The sequence below is a fragment of the Canis lupus genome, chromosome 3 (genome assembly GCF_048164855.1).
Source record: "Canis lupus baileyi chromosome 3, mCanLup2.hap1, whole genome shotgun sequence".
Classification (NCBI taxonomy): domain Eukaryota; kingdom Metazoa; phylum Chordata; class Mammalia; order Carnivora; family Canidae; genus Canis; species Canis lupus.
The window spans coordinates 39,856,201-39,880,017 of NC_132840.1; the positions used below are offsets into that span (position 1 = coordinate 39,856,201).

Here is a 23,817-nt window from a genome sequence, read left to right on the forward strand (position 1 = left end):
CTTCTTATCTTCTGTACCAAGCACAATAGCTGGCATAGAGTTGAATTTAATAAAAGTCTTTTGAACTGAATATGCAAAATTAAAAGTATCAACTAGATTATTTCTCACATCCCTCAGCTTTCAACATCTATGGCTCTGTGATGCATAGATGTACCTAAGAATATATTATAAATAATCAACATCAGTATCAAGGAGATAATCTGGTTTTTCTCTAGTTCAAATAAATGTTTTGTCTATACCAAAGTATCAAAAGAGAGTTTTGATTAAAAGAAGGAAGCTCAAGGAGAGCTTCCTTGAGGAGGTAAACTTTAAAGATATCAGTAGGGTTGACACAGATGAGGGGCTAGAATGATGAGGCTGGATACAAAAAAAGGAAGACAGGTGTATTAATTATCATTATGTTTATTTGTATTTTTAAAATGGCCTTAAATTCTTTGAGATTCCTTCTATCAAGTAGTTGGGTCCATGTCCTCCCCTTTCCTTGATTGCTTCTACCAACAGAGTATGTCAGAAATGATACTATGTGACTTCAGAGTCTAGATCACAAATGGTCATGCAGATTCACCTGTTGTCTTTGAACACTTTCTCTCCCAATGCTTCTCCTTGAGACACCCTCTTAAAACCCAGCCACCATCCTGTGAGGAGACTCAGCTACCAAAAGAGGCCACATGCTGCTGCTCCAAGCAACAGTTGCAGGTGAGGCCAGCCTTGAAGTTATTCCAGCCCAGGTGCCAGTGATGTGTGTGAAGGAGCCATCTTAGTGGTGGGACCTTCAACCCCATCGGTAGCCTCAGCTTTTGAGCTATTTGAGTCACCCCACCTATTCAAGTCTTATCAGCCAAGATTGCAGACATTATGGAACAGAGAGACATTATTCCCCTGGTATCTTGTCTGAATTCCTGATTCACAGAATCCAGGACACAATCTGAAGGATTTCTTTTATATCACTAAATTTGGATGTAGTTTGTCATGCAATAATAAACAGAAACAACTGTGATGGTTATAAGTGCAAAACTCCAATCTACAGACTCATGCATCAGAAAAGAGCAGGGTCTGAAGCTGGACAATAGCTTAGGAACTGATTTCGTTATCAGAAGTCTCTCTCTCTCAAGTTGTTGCCTCTACTTCTCTTCCTATATTAACAGGAAAGAAAACTTGTCCCTCCATGGGTCAGTTTTCATTTAAACTTCAAGAGAAAGACATTGGCCCAGTTGGACACTTTACACATTCTTAGGTTAATAACTATGGTTCAAGGACTGGAGATCTAGGGATGGCCTAACCCAGGAGCCAATTTCTCTGGCCAAGGGCAGGATCTATGATAAGCAGCCTCCACCAGAACACATCATTAGCAAGAGAGATTTACCCCAAGAAAAGTGGCTGTTCTAGAGAGCCAAAGAAATTCGCATCTATTACAGTGGTTTAAAATATTATTTCAGGGGTGCTTTCTGAAGCAGAATAGTTCCATTTAACTACAGATGGCATGATGTGTGGGATGAGAGGGTCTCCCCAGCTGAAGATGGGCAAGAAGTCTCCAGCCTCCAAAAGACTTGGAGGAATATGTTTTGCTAACACCCACCAGGTATTTTTTCCTGGACATGTGGTACATACTTTCACACTGGCCATTTCACTGAACCCTTGCAACCACCCTAGGAGGCAGGTGATATTAATTCCCTGTTATGAGTAAAGAAAACAAAACTCAGACAATTAAAGTTACTTGCCCAAGGTCATATGCCTCTAAGGGTCAGAAGTAACAATCAGAGCCCAGACTTCAATCTCTAAATCTAGAACCCTATATGCAATTCACATGAAGAGCACTGGAAACCCTGGACAAGGTGTTATTCACCCCAACTAAGAGCCTTATATTTGTATACACAAAATCTAAACACAAATATCCTGAAGTCCTGGTTGTTCAGACATAAATAAGGCAGCAGGGAGTCAGGTCTTGAGACAGGCAGAGGCATTAACCACAACCTGAGGGACTTGTTTTCTCCATTGTCTAAGTGCCCTTGGACCTCAGACAAACCCCATATTTCTTGGAAACATGTATTCCTCTGAGAGCCAGGGAAGGCGTGTGGTCCAGTAAATGCAATTAGCAGTCTCACCGCGCGTTTCCTCGCCTGTTGTCTCCCAGAGTGCAGTCATCAGAGAGCTCACAGTTTCAAAGCACACTCTTCCAAATGACAAGAGTCGCCAGCAGAATTTAAGTGGATTTGAGATGTCTATCTAGGGAGTTTTGGAGATATATGAAAATATTTACTGAGCACCTCATTTGAACAAGACTAGGCATAGAGGGATGCAGAAATGAGAGTGAGACAGAGTACCAGGAAGAGACCAGATAAGATAGAGGTGAGACGCTGGCAAGTTTTTAACCTCATTTACAATGTAGGATTAATAATAATAAGATGATGATGATGGTGATACACAAATTTATATCTCTGGTCTGACCACTCTCATAGCTCCAGCCCTTTATACCCAAAGGCCTATATCAAAATTTCCTCTCAGATGTTTCACAGAAGCCCCAGAATCTACATGACCAAAGCTGAACTAACAACTATCTCCCTCAGTTCTGCACCTTCTCCTTTATTTCTAGTTTTGTAAATAAAATAAAACTCCCAGCAATTCCATCCCAAAATTCCTATCAAATTGAGAATCTCAAACATTAATTTGGAAAATGCATCAAACACACCAACTTCTCATGTCTGAACTCCAAACCAAAGACAGCTTCATGCCATTTTAACCACTACTAGCAGGGGTGTGGGGGCAAGCCTGTATTTTCAGTTGTTCCTTGCACTTGAGAGCCTGACCTCCCAGCAAACAGATACACTTGGTTTCTGTGACTATGTCTGAAACCCTGCAGCACTTACTGCAGTGGTCAAGTCACTCAATAATTGTTTTGAGTGACAATGTCCTATGAGAATAACTACAGCAGAGAACAGGACCATGGAGGCCACAGATCAAAATTTCTTATTTTTTATCTGCAGGGCAATAGTTATCAGGACTGACCCCTTGAAATTATTTCAAGTTCCTTAGAATCCTTGACTCAATCACAGTAGTGACTCTGAATTGAGAAGAAAGGTCTCATTGAAGTCAACGGGATTGAGATTTGGAAATGTTTAATTTGTACCTTCAAAAGAGATAGAATGAATCATACTGTATCAACAAATCATACCCCAGAATATCTCTCTCACTAGACTTTGACCTCCTTAAGACCAGGAAGAATGTCTCAACCATATCTCTTGTCCTCATGGAACCAAATGCTATTGATTTCAAATGTGGCTTGAATCACTTTAGACACTAAGCTTCCTGTGGACAGACATGAATTTTCTATTTCTTTCAATTCCATTATAAGACCAAGAGATAGTTATTGAATTGAGGGTCTTGAGTTTCAGTCCGTGGTTTTCAGTCATTAAACTTTAATTTGTACCTCTAAGTGAATTGCTAATTAGAGTTAATTTCAATGGATAGTCCACCAAGGTTGCAGTGAATAAGTGTAAGGGTTACTTGCTTTTTGGCAACTATTTTGTGAGTAAGGAATTTAAATCTTAAAAAGTAATAGGGCATTGTGTTCTCTCTGGGTTTACAGAGTGCACTTACAGGTGGAAATATCAGTGAAAGAGGAGAAAGGGGGGCTGTGAGCTGAACTGCATGGAAACCATTCCTTTCCTGCTGGAGCCACAACTCCATAAGATGTGGCAGATGCATGGGAGAGTCGAAGCCACAACAAGAGGGTTGGTGGCTACAGAGTCAGCATTTACGGGTGAATTGAGATAGGGGGTGTCTCTTGCATAGTACTGGAATCAATTTGGTCTTGCTCTCTTGTTGTTTCCAGTGCTTGGACACCTGTTTTATATTTGGCTTTTCATAACTATCCCACAAGTTCACATACCACACAGCAGAAGTACAGGCATGGTAGGTCTGTGGAATGACTCTTTTTTTTTTTTTTTTTTTAAGTAAAATCCAAATGAATGGAAAATAGACGTAGGAGGAAAATCCTAAAAGGCATGACTGCCTAAGATATTTACTCTCTCCACGGATAGTATAATTCTACTCCAGAAGTTTCCAGGGATTGGAAAGTGTTATAGGTGAAGGTAAAACCCTATTAATAGGGACCTTTTGTCTGTACCTTCTGTCCAGATAACTGGAACCTCTTTAAGGTGCTGCACCTGTCCCTACATCATACATGAGGCATCAGTTAAGACAGCTGGTGTTGGTGGATTCTTCTACTGACAACTTCATTCCTTAGCCATTTTCTATTTTCTGTAGCTCACATCTCACACTGTCTGATCTAGAGTGTTCTCGTCCATGGCCTACCTTTTCACATTTGCATCCTGTCTCCCCTCCCAATTCCACTTGCAGTGTTTTTATAGTGTAGAACCCAGGCTGCTCTAAACACGGATTGTTCTGCCTCCCCCATTGGTGGAGGCATGGCTACCTTACTTTTGGCTGTTCTGGATAACTGATGCCTGCTTCTCAGCCCTAGCCCTCTTTCCCTCCCTGTGGAAAGGACCCCTGTTAATCTCATCCTTTGGTACAGGCAAGGCCTGGACATATCCTTGAACTCCTGAAGCTCCATTCTGATAATACAGCACTAAAATGCTTGGGGGCAGGAAAAATCTGTGGAAAGTAAATTAAAATCAAAGGAAATCTCTGAAAAAGGGCATAAAAATGATCAGACACATCAAGAGTTTAAAATCTATCCAATGCTTTTCTACAATTACTAATACTTCCCAGAAAATGGACATGGCATGTTCCTGCCCACTATTTCCACAAAACTTTTATGCTAACTGACTTAAATAACTTGGAGCCTCTTTCACCCTCCAGAAAGCATAAATCACCTCCTTTTCTGAACAAAGGAATGAAAAAGTGAAGTAAGAGCCTGAGTGAACAATTACCTCCAGAAGCTAAGTAAGTACAGTAAGCCCCAGAAGTACTGTGAAAAAGTTTTGGCTTTATTAGAGCTGTATGTAACTTATTCTATAAATCATTCAAGAAAGGTAATGAAAGACTGAATAGATGAGGGGAAAAAGAAGATGTTGGAGAAAAGCCTGCTGGGAAAGTCACTTACCTCTGGAAGGAGAATCCATGGTAATCCATGGTTTGTTTCCCAAAACAGGAAAATATGTACATGTGAGTTCTATTCCATTTACAAATAGTGACTGAGACTCTCTTTATATCAGACACTCCATTTGAGAAGAAGCCAAACAAAGTACAGCCCCTGACCTCAATAAGCTGATAGTCAATTAGGTGGAAACACAGCTAATAATATTTATATAATATGACAAGCACCAGATGCTAGAGAACCACTGCATGGGCACTAGCCCAAGCTGAATGCTCAGAGGTTTCCTGAAGGACACAGCTGAACTGACCCTTGAAGGCTGAGTAAGAATTATCAAGATGGGCCTGAAACTACCCAAAAGATGTTCACTAGTCCATCATTATTTTATAATAACCCAATCCCACAGACATGTTCTGAGGCAGGGAGACTTGGACACTTTTGCAATGACTTTACAATCTGGTCATAGAGAGGAGTTCTCCATGCATACAGAACAGACACAGGCATTGCTCCAAGATTGTAAATACAGGCTAGACATTGTGGTTCCAACTATATTAGTTCTAATTTAGTGTTGGTATGGGAGAAGAAGCAGGATCTGAAAGGGTCAAAAAATTATCTTTATCATTAGCATCCAAAATATGTCTGAGCATCACAGAATTAGAAGTGGGCTCCTCTAAAGATAATGAATCTAATCCTCTTAGAGAAAACTGAGGCAGCTGATGACAAATTTCCTTATCCAAGTGCACATGGCCAGGAAGTAGTGGAGCAAGACTGAGAGTTCCCTGACAGTATATTTAGATGAGTATTTCTGGTACTTAAAATATAATTAATGCTCAGTAAATATTTGTTGTGTTAATTAGCATCTTTCTCTATAGGATAATTTTTTTAAAGATTTTGTTGATTTATTTAAGAAAGCGGAAGAGAAAGCAAGCATGACCAGGTGGGGGGAAGGGGACAGGGGCAGAGGCGGGAGGCAAACCAGAGAAAGAAGTAAGTTCCTCACTGAGCAGGGAGCCTGATGTGGGGCTTGATCCCAGGACCCCAGGATCATGACCTGAGTGGAAGGCAGACACTTAACCAACTGAGCCACCCAGGTGTCTCTCTATAGGATAATTTTAGGGTAATCCTAAAGCACTGATTTCCAGAAAGGCAACTGCAGTGAGGATATCACAATACATCAATTCAAGAAAAATTAAAAAAAGACTGTCCCTCAAATAAACCACATAGGGAGTTAGATTTTAGAGGCCAAACAAAATAGTCCATGTCCAATGGCATGATGTAGTGATGAAATGTATTCTTAGATACTGTGAACTTCATCTGAGCAAATCTTTTCCAAATACCTACAATGTGCCAAACATTTGATTCATCTGTGAGATGCAAAGATTGATAAACCGATACCTGACCTCCAACTCCATTTCCTAGGAAAGGAGACAGTACATCCACCCATAATGTTTTGCCAATTTCATAGGAGCAAACACAAAATGTTAAGGGACCAAATGAGAGTAGGTACTTGATTCTAACTTAGATCTGCAAAAATGAGAACATGTTATCTTAGCCTGGAATTATGATGAAGTCTTCTGCAGAAGATAGGGACATCACAGGCAATGGGAACAAAATGAGAAATCAGACAGAAGCAAGACAACAGTGTCTACACCTGGGAATCGGGGAGGTCTGATGCAGCAAACATGAAAGGAGAGGTAGCCCCAAAAGTCCTATAAGGAGAGGTAGCCCCAAAACTGAGAGCTACAAAAAGCTAGAGCTACAAAAAGCCTAGAATAAGGTAAATTAAGTAGAGCTGAGGTCATGTAGCAGACACTGTGGGCCCATCTATATTCCTTCATCACCCACCATTTCTGTACAAGCCTGCTCAACTTCCACTGTTGTCACCTCTAACCCTCTAGCTGGTATAGCCCACCCTGCCTGCATGTGAGGCAGGCCAGGTAGCTAGAGAATTGAGGTCTGCTCCCCACCTTCCCCAAGCAAGGATTAATGGTGAAAAAAATACCTCCCTTCACTTACCTCAGGTAGGAAAAGCCTGAAACTTGCGATTCCCTGTAAAATTAGGCTCCAGCTGCCCACGTTTTTAACTTCTTTGATAATCATTCTCTATCAGCTCCCTTCTCCACTCTGTCTTACTTTGTCACTTTCTTACTGGGATCACCCTCAAAATACACCATCTACATTGGATTTAGTGTCAGGGTCTGCTTCTGAGAGGAAGCCAAACTAAGACACTATCAGAAAATGATCCTTAAAGACAAGCAAAGTCATCATCAAGGAAAAAAAAAAACCAGTGGTCAGCTTTGAAGATCAGGACAATGCTACAAAGAGAAAACAGGAGAGAGAAGCCAGTAAGTAGGAAAGTGAGAACAGATGTAAGATGTGGGCTGGGAAGGCAGTAGGTAAGGGCACAGAAGGCAAGAAGTTCAGAACTAAGGCTATGAAAGGGATAGTTGGATGCGCTAGTTACTTGACTTAAGGGCAAGCCTAATGGATTGATGAGTACTTAATCATTTTGATTTGAGGAACTCTGAGAAACTCATGAAAGCTTTGAACTTTCTATCCAGAAGGGGGGAAAAAGTACATATACACAATTCTGCTTGGAACTTCAAGGGATTCCCAAACCCCAGATTAAGAACCAGTGATTAAAGGCTGTTTCTGAGGCTGGACTCTGAGAGCCCTGATTGCCTGCAGAGTGCTTTAGCATTCATTCCCTGGGCAATGGGGAGCCAGCAAAGGATTTTACTATCAGAGTTCCCAAGTGGTTATAGTTTTCCCTTCTAAATGGAACCCAAGAAATCTGGATGTTTTTAACAGATTGAAAGAGAGATTGGGGGGAAAGCGCATAGATAATTGAGCTCCTTGTTGGCCAAAAACATTTTCTACCAGATGCACTATAGGGCTTCAAAGGCTGCTGGCTGCAAAATCCAGATGCACCTCAATGGATGCCATAGGGAGACACTTCCACAGCCAAATGTTTTGGCCTCAAAAATTCCTGGAGCGAGACAGATACTGAATGGAGCTGGAAACAAACTCAGGGCAAACACAGCCCTCTATTACTTCGTATAGCAATTCTGGGATTCAAACTGGACAGAGGGAGGGGAGAAAGGAAGCGAGGGGAAGAGAGCGGGGCAGATAGCAAAAGAATCCATTTGGAGAAATAAACAGAGCTGGGAGGGCAAACCGGAATAAAAAGGTAGAGTAGGCTGTATCAGAAATATAACTGTAGGAAACAGAGGCTAAGTTGAGAAGACACGTGAAAGGTATAGGAAAAGAAAACAAAGATAGTGACTGGACTTGAAGGATGTGGAATACTAAATAGGGAGAAAGAAAAGTTAATTTTTTCTCTTTCTTCTATAAATGAATTTAAGGAATGGCTATCAGATTCGCAGTATCTACTGCATGGGAAAATTACATTCAACATCACTATATATCAATAATCCTACAAGTAAGGTGTTATCTTCCTGTCACAGGTAAATACACTGAGACCTAGAAGAAATTTGCACAAAGCCAACATGTGAGCAGTGGTACAACGGGGCTGTGAACCCAAGCCTGATTTGGAGACATATATTACTAGGTCTTGTTGCCCTCATCCCAGAGGTCAGATTTATAGTCCAAATACAACTGAAGCAAAGGCAAATTACATGGCCTATACACCAAAATTAAAATAAAGAATTATCCAGGCCTAGTCTTTTGTGGACTAGGCTGATGGAGCAGGAGGAGGTTGCCGTAGCTGGTCACCATGATCATCTACACAATGACCTCTGAACCTCCACTATCTAAGCCACCTTACTGGCACAGTTCCACTGCTCAGTCAGGGCAGGACCTTTGGGAAAACAGGAGTATTGCTATGCTAGAGGCAGAAGGACCTCAAAGTGGGTCATCCAGACAGATGCCTTCAAGTTTCTGGAGTGGCCCATGGTGCGACAGAGAGCATGGATGCTGAGCCAGGTGATTTAGATACAAATTTTGCTCGACTACCTGTTACCTCAGCAACCAACTGAAGCTCTCACAGCCTTGGTTTCTTCACTGGTAAAAACCAAACCACCTTTTCAGGGTTAATGTGATGACCATACAAAATAATGGATGCATATATGTAGTACAGTGCCTGGCACAAGCCAGCTCTTGAAAACTAGCAATTTTGCATTCCAATACCTTTTTATTCTCCTCCTTTTTATTGGAATCCTTTTGTGTATGTGTTCCCTATGAACCCACCACCAAGACCTGTTAGCACCCTAGTTATAGCTTTCTCTCACTTCATCTCCATACATCCATATTTGATATCTAGTATAAGAGCAAAATAAATTTGCTTTGAATTATACAATTTGCAGAACTTGTCCAGTTCTATCACACCATCTATCTTTACCATGAACCTCGGAAGTCAGCCAACAGGAATCATTACCCCTTTGCTACCTATGTTAGAAAGAGGCTCAGAGAATCTGGAGACTGGGAAGTCCAAGATCACAGGCTGGCCAATTAGATTTCTAGTGAGGGCTCTTTTTCTGGCTTCTAGACAGCCACTTTCCCACTACGCCTTCATGTTGGGGAAGGCAAGAGGGAGGGTTGTCTCTGATCTCTCTTCCTGACACTAATCCTACTGGACTTCCCATCCCCTTAGAACCTCATTTAACCTTAACTCTTTCTGCAAATACAGTCACATTGGGGACTGGAGCTCAACTTCTGAATTTTGGAGGGACACAAACATTTGGTCCATGACAGGAGCCTTAGATAAATTGCTTGCCTTTTGGGGGCTTCTTTTCCTCATCTTAAAAAAAAAGAGAGAGAAAGAGAGAAAGCAGTTTGGGATAGCTGTGTCCAACACCCCTTTCTGCTCTGATATTCAAGGATTCTATCTCTGAGTGGGTATGATCCAGAAGAAATTCTTCCTGGTTCATACACAGTGTCACCTCAAGTTGTGATTTTTAAGCTGCCTTCTAAGCAAGAATATTACATTTCTACTTTCAGTGAGTTTCCCTAATAGAGCTCTTATTCATTCAGTCAATAAGCACTTGATGAGCAACTGCTATGTGTCAGTTACAGGCTAGATGTTAAGAATATAACTTTAGACAGGAAAAATAAAATCTCCACCTTCCAGTGTAGGGACAAAAGAAGTAGTTTCAAGATGTCCATTACAGTGCTGTCAGCTACAAATAATGAATATATAAACCCCAATTCAAAACATGAATTTTCATCTATGGAGGGTTTATTATCTCATGCAACAAGAAGTTCAAGGTAGGTGCTATGTTCTGAATATTTGTATCCCCCGCCCTCCAAAATTCATATGTTGAAGTCCTAACCCCCATAGGTAATGGTATTGGTAAGGGGGATTTTGGAAATCACTTAAGTCATGAAGGTGGAGCCCTCAAGAAAGGGATTAGTGCCTTATAAAAGAGGCTCCAGAAAGAACTGAGCTCCTCCCACCATGTGAGGATAGAATAAGAAGGCACTGACTATGAACCAGGAAAGAAGCCCTCACCAAACACAACCATGTTTGGGCTTCCTAGTCTCCATAACTGTGAGCAATAAATTTCTGTTATTTACAGGCTTACCCAGGCTGTGGCACTTTGTTATAACAGCCCAAACAGACAGTAGGATTCTTTCAAGAATGTTCTATACAGTGTCTCAATACTGTTGTAAAAACTCAGCTCCTTTCCATTCCTAACACATTGGCATTGCCACATGCTGGCTATCTTCATAGATACAACATGGCTGCCGTAATTTTAAGAACCCACATGTAAAGCAACCTCATGCAGCAGAGGAAGCAAGGGAATGGCTTCTTACAGATATCACTGTCAGTTAAGAACATTTTCCCAGAGCCCCGAGGAGACTTCTTCCTCAGTCATTGGCCATTATTGTGTAATATGCCCCTCCTGAAACCAATGACTGAAAAGAGGAATCAAGCTGCTGTGAACAGACAATCATGACTTACCCTTAGAGTAAGGAGTGGTGGATGGGCTGCTTCTCCTGAGTACCACGGAGAAGTAGGTGGCTGAATAATCAGTCTTACAACAAGAAAGAGAATGGGTGTTGGGTGGACCATGTACCAGCACCTACAGCACACAATTCACCACTTTAAGGAATGAATATAAGACAAGTAAGCCTGAGATACTAAGGGAGCAAATAGGACAGGCTCCTAAGGCAGTCTAGTCTGCATGAGTGTGTGTTGGAAATAGAAAGCCATAGTATTTAAAAGCTAACTTTTCAGATGTTTGAGGCAGAACCAGAAATGAATCTGCTTTGGGGTGAAGCTGTGATATTTACAGACTCTTGTGTGCCTCTGGCATTGGCTGACTCCAGTGGGATATTGCCAGCCCCTTGGAGCAGTGTCTAAACCAGGGCTCAGGGCCAGGCGAGATAAGCTACCTTACGGGAGGTTGGGGCCCAAAAGGAACAAACAAAGGTCAATTTTAAAGACGAGACAAGAATGAGGATTTAATGCACTATGATTCAAGAAGTGTGGGTTTTGTAGTCAGACAGCCTTGAGTTAAATCCAAGCTCTGCTACTTATTAGGAAAATTATGTAAACTCTTTGGATCTCAGTTTCCTTATCTGCAAAATGAGGAGAACTATTTGACCTATAAGGATTAAAAATAAAGTGTGTAAAGCAGGAACAAAGCTTGCCTGGCACACAGCAGGTACTCTGTAAATGGTAATAGGTGGGTGGTTAGAAGAAATGCAAGTGTGATTGGATCCGATTATGAACAAGAGGAGAGGCCTGAACAAACCTTGTGAAACAAATTCAAGCAGAGCTCAAAAATTTAAAGTTAAATACGATTTTCATAGCTCTTTACAATCAGCAAAACCCCTTTTTCACCCATCATCCCATTGGCTCTCTACAATCAAGACATCATTAGGATTCACCCATTTTACAGATCAAAAGCTAAGATTCAGTGAGGTTGAGTTTACGACCTAGTTTATCTGATTGCATGAGAGAAGAAAGTAAGTAGGAATCCATTTTCTCAGGGAACTCAAGCTTCTAGAAAAATCTGTCTGCAGCTTAAAAAGTCAGAAACAGTGGGACTCTGAGAGTAACCCATTACTGAGTCACTACCTCCATCTTCTTAAAGATCTGTGGAGAGCAGTGTTCCTTAAGCTTTGTCAGGCATCAGAATCTCCTAGAGGGCTTGCTCAACCACAGATTGCTGGCTGGACCCCCAGAGTATTCAACTGGGTATGTCTGGGGTGAGGCCTAATAATTTGCATTTCTAACAAGTTTCCAGATGATGCTAATGCTTCAGAACCACACTTTGAGAACCATGGGCTCAGAGAATGAGTCCCAGAGTTTAGGTCAGGGCTTCCAATGGTAAGTGCAAGAATCACCTAGGTAGCCTGTTGAATATGCAGTTCCCACCTCCTCCCAGAATGCAACTTCAGATGCATACAGGTGACTCTGATGTAGGAGGTACACCCTGCTTTACTGGAGAGAAGCCAATTGGTTGATTCTATCAAGAGCTTCTTAAAAAATAATAAATAAATAAATAAACAAACAAATAAGGAGTTTCTTGACAGGCACGCTCAACAATAGGCATATTTATTTACATAAATTATTTACTTTTACTACCATAATAATACATTTTATTTACTATTTTAAAAATTCACAATATTTAAAAATTTAATAAATATATATATATAAATGTTCAATTCTTTTCCTGCACCCCAGTAGGTTACTTTGCACCCTCACTTTAGGGAGCATTGTACTCACCAGGTGCTGCTCAAGGTGTGTTCTACAAACTGGGTGCATCAACATCACCTGGGATCCCATTAGAGGTACAAGTTCATGGCACCAGCCCCCACCTACTGAATCAGAATTGCTGGGGCTGGAGTAATCGGTATTTTAACAAGCTACCCACGTGATTCTATGGATAATAAACTTTGAGAACCACTGCTAGCTAAATACACAGATGGAGCAGAGGGGTCTTAGTGCTAACATGAGGATAGCTCAGAAGTATAATCATAAGATACAGCTCAGCTGAAACAAGTTCTTGAACTCCAAGACTCTGGAATTCCCCACTAGAACTAACTTTTTTAATGAACAATTTTGAACCAATGATGATCATACTTTTATTCACCTATCTACTGTTATTATGATGCTATCTTCTTGGCATGACATTGTCAAAGAAAATTATTAATTTCTACGAAATTCAAGAAAGCCTACCTGGTCTGGGAACCAAGAGTCCTAGTTTGTTTAAGGCCAAGGGTTCCCAGAATATAGGACTTTCTGTATTTAATCCAAAAAAGTCCTGGGAAAATCAAGACAAGTCAGTTATCTCTCCTGGACTCTATTAACCTCCAAAATAAAATGGCCAGTTATTTTACCAGCAAAAGATGGGCTCAAGGCACCTGGATGGAACAGTCCCATAGGGGTCTGCCTTCAGCTCAGGTCAGATCCCAGGGTCCTGGAATGGAGCCCTATCAGGCTCCTGCTCAGCTGGAAGCCTGCTTCTCCCTCTCCCGCTCCTTCTCCCCCTGCTTGCACGCACTCTCTCTCTCTCTCTCTCTTTCAAATAAATGGAAGGAAGGAAGGAAGGAAGGAAGGAAGGAAGGAAGGAAGGAAGGAAGGAAGGAAGGAAGGAAGGAAGGAAGGAAGGAAGGAAGGAAGGGAGGGAGGGAGGGAGGGAGGGAGGGAGGGAGGGAGGGAGGGAAAAAGAAAGAAAGAATCCATTGGATTAAACTGAGAGCTGGAAGTATACCGGTTTCTCATTGGCTGAATTGTGACTATCTCATTGGTTGGGCTGTTTCCGGAGTAAGGAGAAAGCCTTCATTCTTCATGCTGGGGTAGTAAAGTAGTCTCCATATTCAAGGCTCTCTTCCCATGTGTCTGCAATCTCCTATAAGTGGTAGCACAGGAGAGTTCCCCCTACCAAACCTCCGGACTCCACCCCAGTGCAGTTTCCCTTCATTAATTTTCACAGCTCCATCATGACCGTGTTTGATATCTTTAAGAAATCAACTCCTTTTCTCTCCTCCTGCCAACTGCGAGACTTCTGCACAGAGTGAGTGTGGGCAAGGCAAAAGAGCCCTAGACTTGAAGACCTAGCTCTGGCTCTCACTTAATAGCAATGTGACATGTGGCAAGTCATCCAGATCTGTGAACCTCTCTCTATTCATCACATGCAAAATAGGGAGCAAAACCACTGCCTCCCGCATCTCATAGGGATGGTGTTATGAAGGCGCTTTATGCATTACAAAGTGTCTATGAACATAAGGGACAGCCACCTGGCATCATAGGAAGAGCAGAGGCTGTTGGACAGACAGATCCCAGTTTCAAGCCCAGCATCACATTGGGCACATTATTTTATCTCTCTGAGATGATTCCTGTCTGTAAAATGGGGATTCAAATGACCTTTCTCATAAAATATTGAGAAGATTAAAAGAAAAGGTGGTCACTAAGCACTGGGCATATTTGAAGCTTCAAAGTATTAGTTCCCTTCCCCATGATTATAAGACATTCAAAGACTTAATGATAGATTTTTGCAGTTAATGCAATGAATAGCATCATTATGCTTGCTTCCTGAAGTGAAAAGCCACAATAACACTCCTCCCTGCTCCCAGGGCCCCTTTGATGTGGCAGAGGGTGGGAAAGGATGTTACTTCCACTTGGTATAACCAAGCCAGAAAAGGTTGTCCAGTTCCTATCCACGGAGGACTGGAGAGAGCTACTGGCTTAGAGAGACCAGAAGCTGAAATTCACAGGGACTTTTGCATCTGCGATTGCTAAATCGGTAACTTCTACACCTGTTTAGTCATTTCCTCAGTAAACCATGCCTAATGTGAATAGACTTTTGTAATCATCTCAAAAAATTGCAAACAAACAAACAAACAAAAATGTACAAGCCTGGCCTGTCCTCGTGGGAGGAAAAAAAGTACCTATAGTTGAATGTCTCTTTTCATGCAGGGGTTTAGTAACATTTCATTTCTAAAGGATTTCATCCATTCACCAAGCATTTACTGAGCCAGACATCCAGTGTTTTGAGCATCTACTTTGTGCCAGGCTTGGCACATAATAGATATGAATAGTTTTTGCTTGGCAAGAAGCTCAACGGATACAAATAAACACGGAGTTAGAAGCCACAGTGAAAAAAAAAAAGTATTAATAGAGGTAATTTGGAGGGATGGTGATGGAAAAAAGAAGGTTTAGAAACCCCACCTGAGCAGTGCTAGAAATGGTCCATGCTCTGTAAATTAAATGGGATTGAAGGAAATTATCCCCTAGTATCCATTGTCCTTGCCTTGGCACATAGCCTTTTCCAGGGAGCCTGGAAGTAAATTTTAGCCAGTGGAATATGAGTGTAAGTATAATGTCCAGGCTCTGCCTTGAAGGAAAAGGCATGTTCACCCTTTTCTCCACCCCCCTCCCTTCTGTATGGAATCCAGGTATGGTAGTCAGCAATCTTGGACCATGTGGTTGACAGCATGATCTAAGAATGTCACTGCAACCAGAGAGAAGAGGCCTGAGTCCTTCCCTCATGAACTCGTAAAGCAGAGCCACAGTATGTTTAAATGAGAGAATTAAATGTGTCTGTCTCACATATGCCTCTATTATCTTGGGTCTCTATTGTATGCAGCCATATCTATATCCTTTTACACCTATCTATAGGGCAAGTGATTTGTCTGGATGAATTCCATATATTTCAAATGACAATATGTCTATCAGAAGACATCTACAAATACAAGTTGTTATGGAATGACAGATTAAAATCAATATTAAAATAATGAGCACTTCTGTGAGTCCTCCAGTGGCTTGCATGTTATTCAAGGGCATAGAAGCTTGAAATGGACAAAGTCTCTATCTAGGGAGGCCAGTTTTGGACTCTTCCTGAATCCCACACCCTACTGTTCTTTTCTCTTCCCAGCATGAGCTGCTTGAGTCCAAGTCCAAATCACAGGGCTATCCGAAGCAGGAGAGTTTGAGTAGCCCCAGAGCCACCTCCAAGGACTTAGCTTCAATATACTCTTGTCTATAGTTTGACTAGGATGTTTTCTTTCAGTGTTATAGTTGATTTTCTGCTGAGAGAGGTCCTGAATCCCTATTTCGTCTTCAGTCTAGACCACAAGCACTCAGGCGTGGGGGCTTTGATAATGCAGGTTTTCTTTCCCAGCTAGCTCAGGACCTGGCACAGCACAAATAGTTGCTGAATATTAAAGGGGAAAAAAGTGAATGAATTATACAATATATTCTACCATTGGCCTCTTAGGAGCCTTTTCTATATTCCAAGCTTCTACTCCATAGACCAAGACTGTCAAGGAAGCCTATTGACTGTTCTTTACCTTTCTGGGTACCCTTCTGCAACTCCACTAGGCTCCCAGACATGGCAGATCTAACTTCTTCCTGTTGGAATATCCCACTTTCCTGCAACATTTCATTTGTTGTCTTATCCACCTTACCTTCCAGGCAAGAAGGTACCTACTGATTTCTCTAGGCTGAAATTCAAAAATCCAAGCCTGGGAATAAGTTAGGTGGCCAAGGCCATGGAGTACAGAGGAAAGGAGAATCAAACTCTCTATCCTGAGCAAGAATGGGACTTAAGTAAAAGTGTGGTCAAACATATCAAGCTCAAGATAGTGGCAAAAGATCTGACCTATACGAGCTCTGAACTATAGTCTGTTCGAACAGAATACACAGGGCACAGTCAGAGAACCCAGAAGGTAGAGACTAGAAAGGGCAAAAAATCTTTTATGGGATGTCTCTTAGGAAGTTTATGGCTGAGAAGAGAGCTAGGAAAGACTCTAACATAAAGGAGGCCTGGCTGCCCACTCAGACCATGACTTACACTCATGTAGGCAAGGTTGTGGAGAAAGTGGAACCCTCTTACACTGTTGGTGGGAATGCAAACTGGTGTAGCCACTCTGGGAACCAGTGTGGAGGTTCCTCAAAAAGCTAAAATAGAACTACTCTACAATCCAGCAATTACACTACTAGGTATTTACCCAAAGGATACAAAAATACTGATTTGAAGGGGTACATGCATACCAATGTTTTTAGCAGCATTAACAACAGTAACTAAATTATGGAAAGAGCCCAAATGTCCATCACCCGATGGATGGATAAAGAAGAGATGGTATATATATAATGGAATATTACTCAACCATAAAAAAGAATGAAATCCTGCCACTTGCAATGATGTGAATGGAGCTAGACAGTATTATGCTAAGCAAAAAAGTCAGAGAGACAAATGCCATATGATTTCACTCACATGTGGAATTAAAACAAAACAAAACAAATGAGCAGAGAGGGGATAAAAAGAGTGGAAAACCAAGGAATAGACTCTTAACCATAGAGAACAAACTGATGGTTACCAAAGGGAAGGCGGATGTGAGATGGGTTAAATAGGTAATGGGCATTTTAAGGAGGGTACTTGTTGTGATCAGCACCAGATGTCATATGTAAGTATTGAATCTCTAAATTCTACACCTGAAACTAATGTTGCACTGAATGTTAACCAACTGGGATTTAAATAAAAACTTATCAAATAAAAATAAAACAGAGAAAAAAAGGAAAAGAAATGCAAGTGATTGAGGACAATGCCTGCAACAGATAGAGAAGGAGAAGCGGTAGGCAAGCTGCAATGCAGATCTGATACCCATGGAAGGAGAGGAGAGACGGAGTTTGGGAAGAAAGAGCCTCAGACTGTGGTTCAACTTTGAGAAAGACTCCACCAGCCCCACGGGAGCTTTGTTGCAAAGATTGCTCACAGAACATCCTGGAATGGGCAGAAATGGCATCGAGCGTCATCCCTGACCAGACAGTGACTTTCTTTACAGTTCCCAAACTCATTCAGAGAAAATTCAGGCTATAAGGTGCCTCAGAGATCATCTTGGTGACATTTTTCAAAAGAACTTTCTGCAGTGATGAAAATCTTCCATATTTGCCTTGTCCAAAATGGTAGCTACTAACCAGATGTAGTTGTTGACTACTTAAAATGTGATTAGTGTAACTGAAGAACTATTTTTTTTTGTTTAATTAGCTTAAATTTAAGTCATCATATGTGGCTACCATGTTAGCACAGATACTGAGTCCAATTTTTTAAGGGAAGAAATGGAGGCAAAATGGAACATGTCCAAGCACATATGAGAAGTTAAGGGTAGACCTAGGACTCGAACCTAGTCTTTTTAAGTACAACCTTCTCTCCATCAACCACTCTTGTCAAAATATAGAACATAGTACTTCTATTTAGAAACCTGGGCCTTCCTTTACAAGCTTTTCATGTATTTAAGAGGTTATAGACTTGGATCTTTTTCCTCAAATACTTAGCAACCAGTTTCATGCCAAAAGAGTTCCTTTTACTTATGATCAACTCCTTGTCCTTCATCTTTGCTCTTATCTATGTAGTTGGCTCCTCTGACCTTTGCTGTTTAAGAAGTTTTCTTCTCGTCTTCATCTTCAAACTCAGATGCTCCTCTATGATAGTTTAAACTCCCTCCACTTGCCCCCAGCACCATACCCAAGTGTGCTGCTATTGAGAGTTGAAAATCCCTCGGCCTAGCCATGACTGCAGCCTTCGTGTTAATCCAGCTAAAGCTCCTGTGGAGCCCAAGGTCTCAGATCCCTTCTTGGGCCTTTTCTTCCTCCCTAATCTAATGCCACTCCATCACCTGCAGCCCAGATGGGGGAGACCACAAATCCCCAGGAATGCATTCCCAGCAGAGGACATGTGATTGCTCCAAGGCTTACCATTCATTCCAAGACCTGGAATCTGGCCGCCTCAGAGACTACATGCTTCCTTTGGGCCCAGAAGGGGAGAGCACTTTTCCCACATCATCTGAAACAGAGGCTTTCACTGTGGCCATACGCGATGAAACAATAATTTGAAAAAACTTTTAGAGCTCCCCCCAATCTTTCCCATCCTCTGACCCCATAACCCCCTTCTTTTTGAATAAAATTAGAGACACTTGTAAAACTCCTGTAGACCTTGTTTCTCATGTGCTATCTTTCCTCCTTTACCTTGGATTGTTTCAGCTACAAACACTTATTATATCCAGACTTCTCAGTTCTTTCTTTTCTGCAACAGCATCTCTTATCATTTTAACACTTCTATTTATCTAAAAATGAGTTACAGAACTGGTAAGTAAGGCAATCAGGCAATAGAAAATGGAAAATATGAGCTGGTTAGAGAACTCTATAACTTGGATTCAAAGTGGAAAGTATGCCCTGAGACCCCCTTTAACATAGAGTTTGGCAGTCCTATGGGGAGTGCAGATGATCTGACTGTGCATTTACTATCCACACTAACTCAGGTAATGTGACAAGTGATCAGACTTGATAATATGAAACTTCCATTTATTTATGCCTATGGTGTCCCAGCATATGCTTATTTATGCTCCTATGTGCTAGGAGCAACTCTGTTTTGAAAAGCTCCATAATACATGAAAAGTCATCAAAGACAGCTTTTTATTTGGTATGTAATTCTGTGTCTTTCAGGTGTGACGCTACAGAACCACTTCCATGGGATAGAGAACATTATACATGCAGTGACAATATAATTGAATCATTCAAACCTGGGCCATTTTGTAAGTGAAAGAGAACATTATTCATAATTATAGTGAGATAAAAAAATACTTAAAAATAATAATTTTCATACTGGGATAAGGAAGAAAACAAGGATGTTTACTAGCAAACCAGTGTGTGGTCACCCTAATCTTTATTAAAGCCCTTGTTCATCTTGTCCTACAGTGATCAAGGAGCTGTGGAGAGGTGGGGCACTAACAAAGCCAGTCACCACCTGAGTGTTGAGTGCTGAATGCCATGAACAGCATCCTGTGGAGCTGCTGCTAAGGAAACTGGATAGAAGGAGGTGAAAAAGTAAGTCGAGGCAAGGACCTGGACAAAACCTGGGGTATAAATGCTAAGTCTAGAGGGGCCACAGACCTTACTCTGATGCAACATGACCTGGGGCCAGAGGAAATAATTTAGAAAAGCCTAGTCACATTGAAAGACATACAAGCAGGCATCCCATGTCATAGCTTACCCACTGGCCTGTAAGGATAGTGTGGGCACAGGTATGGGTGACTTAAAGAACCATCAAAAATCTCCTGGCTGCCTGGATGCCAGTGTTAATGTTTCCCACAGGATTTAGTTCCAGAATGAGGCAGACTGCATTATAAATAGAACAGCCATCTAGAAAAAAAAGCCCTTAACCTTTACTGGTATACAGAGGGTCCCAGAGGTTAGACATCATTTATCCAAGAATGTAGAAGGCAAATAGCCATGCGAACATGAGACCATTTTTTTATTTTTCTAGTTTCACTGAATAAGTCTCTTGAGATTCTGTTGGTGTTAATATATATGGCCTTACTCTGAGGGCAGGTGACTGGGAGCATTCTAAATTATGTAAGTAAATAATAATGCCAATACATGTTCAACACACTGGATTTCTGTCTCAGTCCGCCTGCACATATGAAGAAAATAGAACTCTTTCTTAAGAATTCTTTTTTAAAAAACATTTAAATATTGACTTCAGACAGTTACTTAGAAAAGAAGAGAACATGTGACCCTCAGATGCCAGGCTTAGTTCCCATAGACATTTTTTCTGTTATCCAGTATCTTCTAGATATTTAAGAAGGAACACCACCATAGAAACAGAGCCATATCTTTACATGACACTTAAGCTATAAAGAGTGAGGAAACAGGACTAGAAACATGGTATTTATCTCTGAGATAGATACTATCAGAGTGGGAATTAAAGTTTAGTTCTCCTGACTTACACATAATTCAGTATAGATTTATTGGCAATTTGGTACAGGTATAGTCAAGCTTAAGGAAGGCTTAAATGTTGATTAGACCCAAATTTCTATCTTGCTCCTACTTCTCTTAACTCTGGAACTTCAAGTAAGGGTCTCTTTAATTAAGTATCTTAATATATGCTTCATAACATACCTACCAAGGGAAAAAATCAGATTATATTGATAATTTGCCAAGTGTCTTACCTAGGATTAGGTAGGCTCCCAGTATGGCTAGTTCCCTTTTCCATTTCTTTGATAGATTTCCCACCACACTGATTGTTAGAGTCAATTTAAATAATGTGAACTTCCTACAATTATGGTCCATTCATAGGAGAATATACAACAGCAATGCTCAAGCTATTTTGACTTAAGAATCATTTGATGAAAAGAATAAGACAAGTCAAAACTGGGGAAAAAAACTCGCAAAAGACACATATAGTAAAGGATTGATCCAAAATATAGAAAGAACTCTTCAAACTCAACAATAACAAAACAAACAGCCTAATTAAAAAATGGATCAAAGACCTTAGCAGACACCATACCAAAGAAGATATGCAAGTGGAAAATTAAGCATATGAAAAGATGCTCCATATCATAGTTCATCAAGAAAATGCAAATTAAAACAACACTAAAATATTACTACACACCTATTAGAATAGCCCAAACCCAGAATACTTGGCAACAACAAATGCTGATGAGGATGTAGAGCAATAGGAACACTCATTTATTTTTGGTGAAAAGGCAAAATGGCATAGCCACTTTGGAAGATAGTTTGGAGGTTTCTTATCAAACTGAATATACTCTTAATATATAATATAGCAATCATGTTGCTTGGTATTTATCCAAAGGAGTTGAAACTTATGTCCACACCAAAACCTGAAACTACATATAGAGTTTTATTCCTAATTTTCAAAACACGGATTAGGCAAGATGACCTTCAATAGGTGAGTGAATAAATCAATTGTGGCACATCCAGGAATGGAATACTATTCAGTACTAATAAGAAATGAGCTATCAAATCTGAAAAGGCCACACATTGTATGATTCCAACTATATAACATTCTAGAAAAGACAAAACTATGGAGACAATAAAAAAAGAGTGATTGCCAAGGGTTGGGAGAGTGGGGAGAGATAAAAAGGTATAGCACAGAGGACTTTAAGGGCAGTGAAAGTACTCTGGATGGTACCTTAATGGTGGATACATGTCATCATATATTTGTCCAAACCCTCAGAATGTACAACACTTAGAGTGAACTCTAAGATTAATTATGAACTTTGGGAGACAACGATGTGTCAGTGTAGATTCATTCATTGTAACAAATGTACCACTGGTGGGGAAGGTTGATAACAGGGGAAGTTGTGCATGTGTGGGGGGAGGAGGTATAGGAGAACACTCTCTGCCTTTATCTCAATTTTGCTTCAAACCTAAAACTGATCTAAAAATAATAATTTTTAATGAAAAACTTACCTGAGGCATTCATTAGATGCAGATTCAGCAGATTTGAGTGAAGCCCAGGAATCTGTATTTTAATGTGCATTCTTTCCTTACTCTTTACACCCTACTACTCCAAGATTCAGAGGCAACTGGACTGCAGGCCACACTTGGATAAACTCTGATAGAGAGAAATCATTCCGATGCACCATCCCAATAGTTCCTAAACTTTTCTGTGCTTAAGATTAAAACATGAGGAAAATTTAGGGGTGCCTGGATGACTCAGTCAGTTGAGCATCTAACTCTTGATCTCACTTCAGGTCTTGATCTCAGGGTCATGAGTTCAAGCCCCACATTGAACTCATGTCCAGCATGAAGCCTACTTTAAAAATTAAAATAATAAAATAAAATAAAATAAAATAAAATAAAAACTATAAAGAAAATTCAAACTACAAATTTAGGAGTCCCTCACTCCAAGAGACACTAATTCAGTGAATTGGGTGTGACATCTTCATTTTAATAAGTTCACTGGTGATTCTGATGCTTAACCAGGTTTGGGAACTATTACTCTGTCTATGCTGCAAGATTGTGGTACACCCACTCTGACTTCAGTAGCTAATTTACATTAAATCATTCAAGGCCATCACACACTGGACTTATTTTCCTACACAAGTGGAAGGATTTTGCCATCTAATATTTGCCATCCAATATTCCAATTAGAGGCCTCATGCATAAGGCATTGTTCTAATGACTTTGTTTTCCACAGCCAGTTGGGATTTGAGGCCGATCCTTATTTTTGTTTGTGTTTGTTTTTAAATAAACATATGCATAGACAATAGCAAAGAGGCACAGATTGCAATTAGTTTTTAGAGGTGGTAAAGAATAGTGGAATGGACAATCTTTAAATAAGAATAATGGCTATTGTGTCCATTTCATGCCTAGACCATTAACTATAGCCTACTTTCCCAGATACCAAGCTGAAGCAGATCGATGAAGACCAACAATGACTCTAATGTCTGCTCCACAAAAATATCTGTAAAAATCCCTTACATATTTCAACCTGCCGGTCTTCGCTGGTTTGTACAGTTCTCCCAATCTGGAAATCGTATTCCAGTTTCCAAGTACACAGGGACTTCTTTTACTTATTACACCCAATGACCTGCTCAAATCTACCCTACACGTGTGCAACTGCCAAGATTTTCAGCTTTGAGTGAAAAAGTTCCTCCTATAGCAGTAGGCCTGCCAACCAAGCCAACTCCAGTCCCTCAGGCTAACAGAGAGGCATTTAGAAGATTTCATGGCGTTCCAATAAAATGCATAGATCACAAATGCTTCTACTGTGTAGATAATGAGAAGTATATCTGAGAAATACATTGAAATTCATCATCACTGCGCATTCTAAATTACACCCCTAAATTCCCATTGCTGAAAACACTCATATGTATCTTTCTACATTTGGATATGGATATTAAATTGTTCAGGAACATTTTTATTTGTGTTGAATAAGAATCTCAGAATAATGACTTTAACTCTGTTTTGCAGAAATGCCTAGATATAGAAGGGGGAGTCAATTTTCTAACAATCACCAAACCTGTGAAATTTCTGTCTGTTTAAC

At 40.6% G+C, this 23,817-nt stretch overlaps 1 long non-coding RNA gene across 3 annotated transcripts in view; it reads left to right on the forward strand.

Moving 5' to 3' along the window:
* Positions 1 to 567: 567 nt before the first annotated feature.
* LOC140630403 (uncharacterized) overlaps positions 568 to 23,817 on the forward strand; it is a 41,897-nt gene continuing 18,647 nt past the window's right edge. Inside the window, exons 1-4 of one of the 3 annotated variants that reach the window (XR_012028177.1) lie at positions 568 to 696; positions 19,470 to 19,558; positions 19,722 to 19,850; positions 23,172 to 23,495. This is a non-coding gene — a long non-coding RNA (uncharacterized lncRNA). Of the gene's footprint in view, positions 697 to 4,821; positions 4,906 to 19,469; positions 19,559 to 19,721; positions 19,851 to 23,171; positions 23,496 to 23,817 lie in introns of those variants that run through there. The other 2 variants (XR_012028178.1, XR_012028176.1) reach the window with 2 other exon arrangements.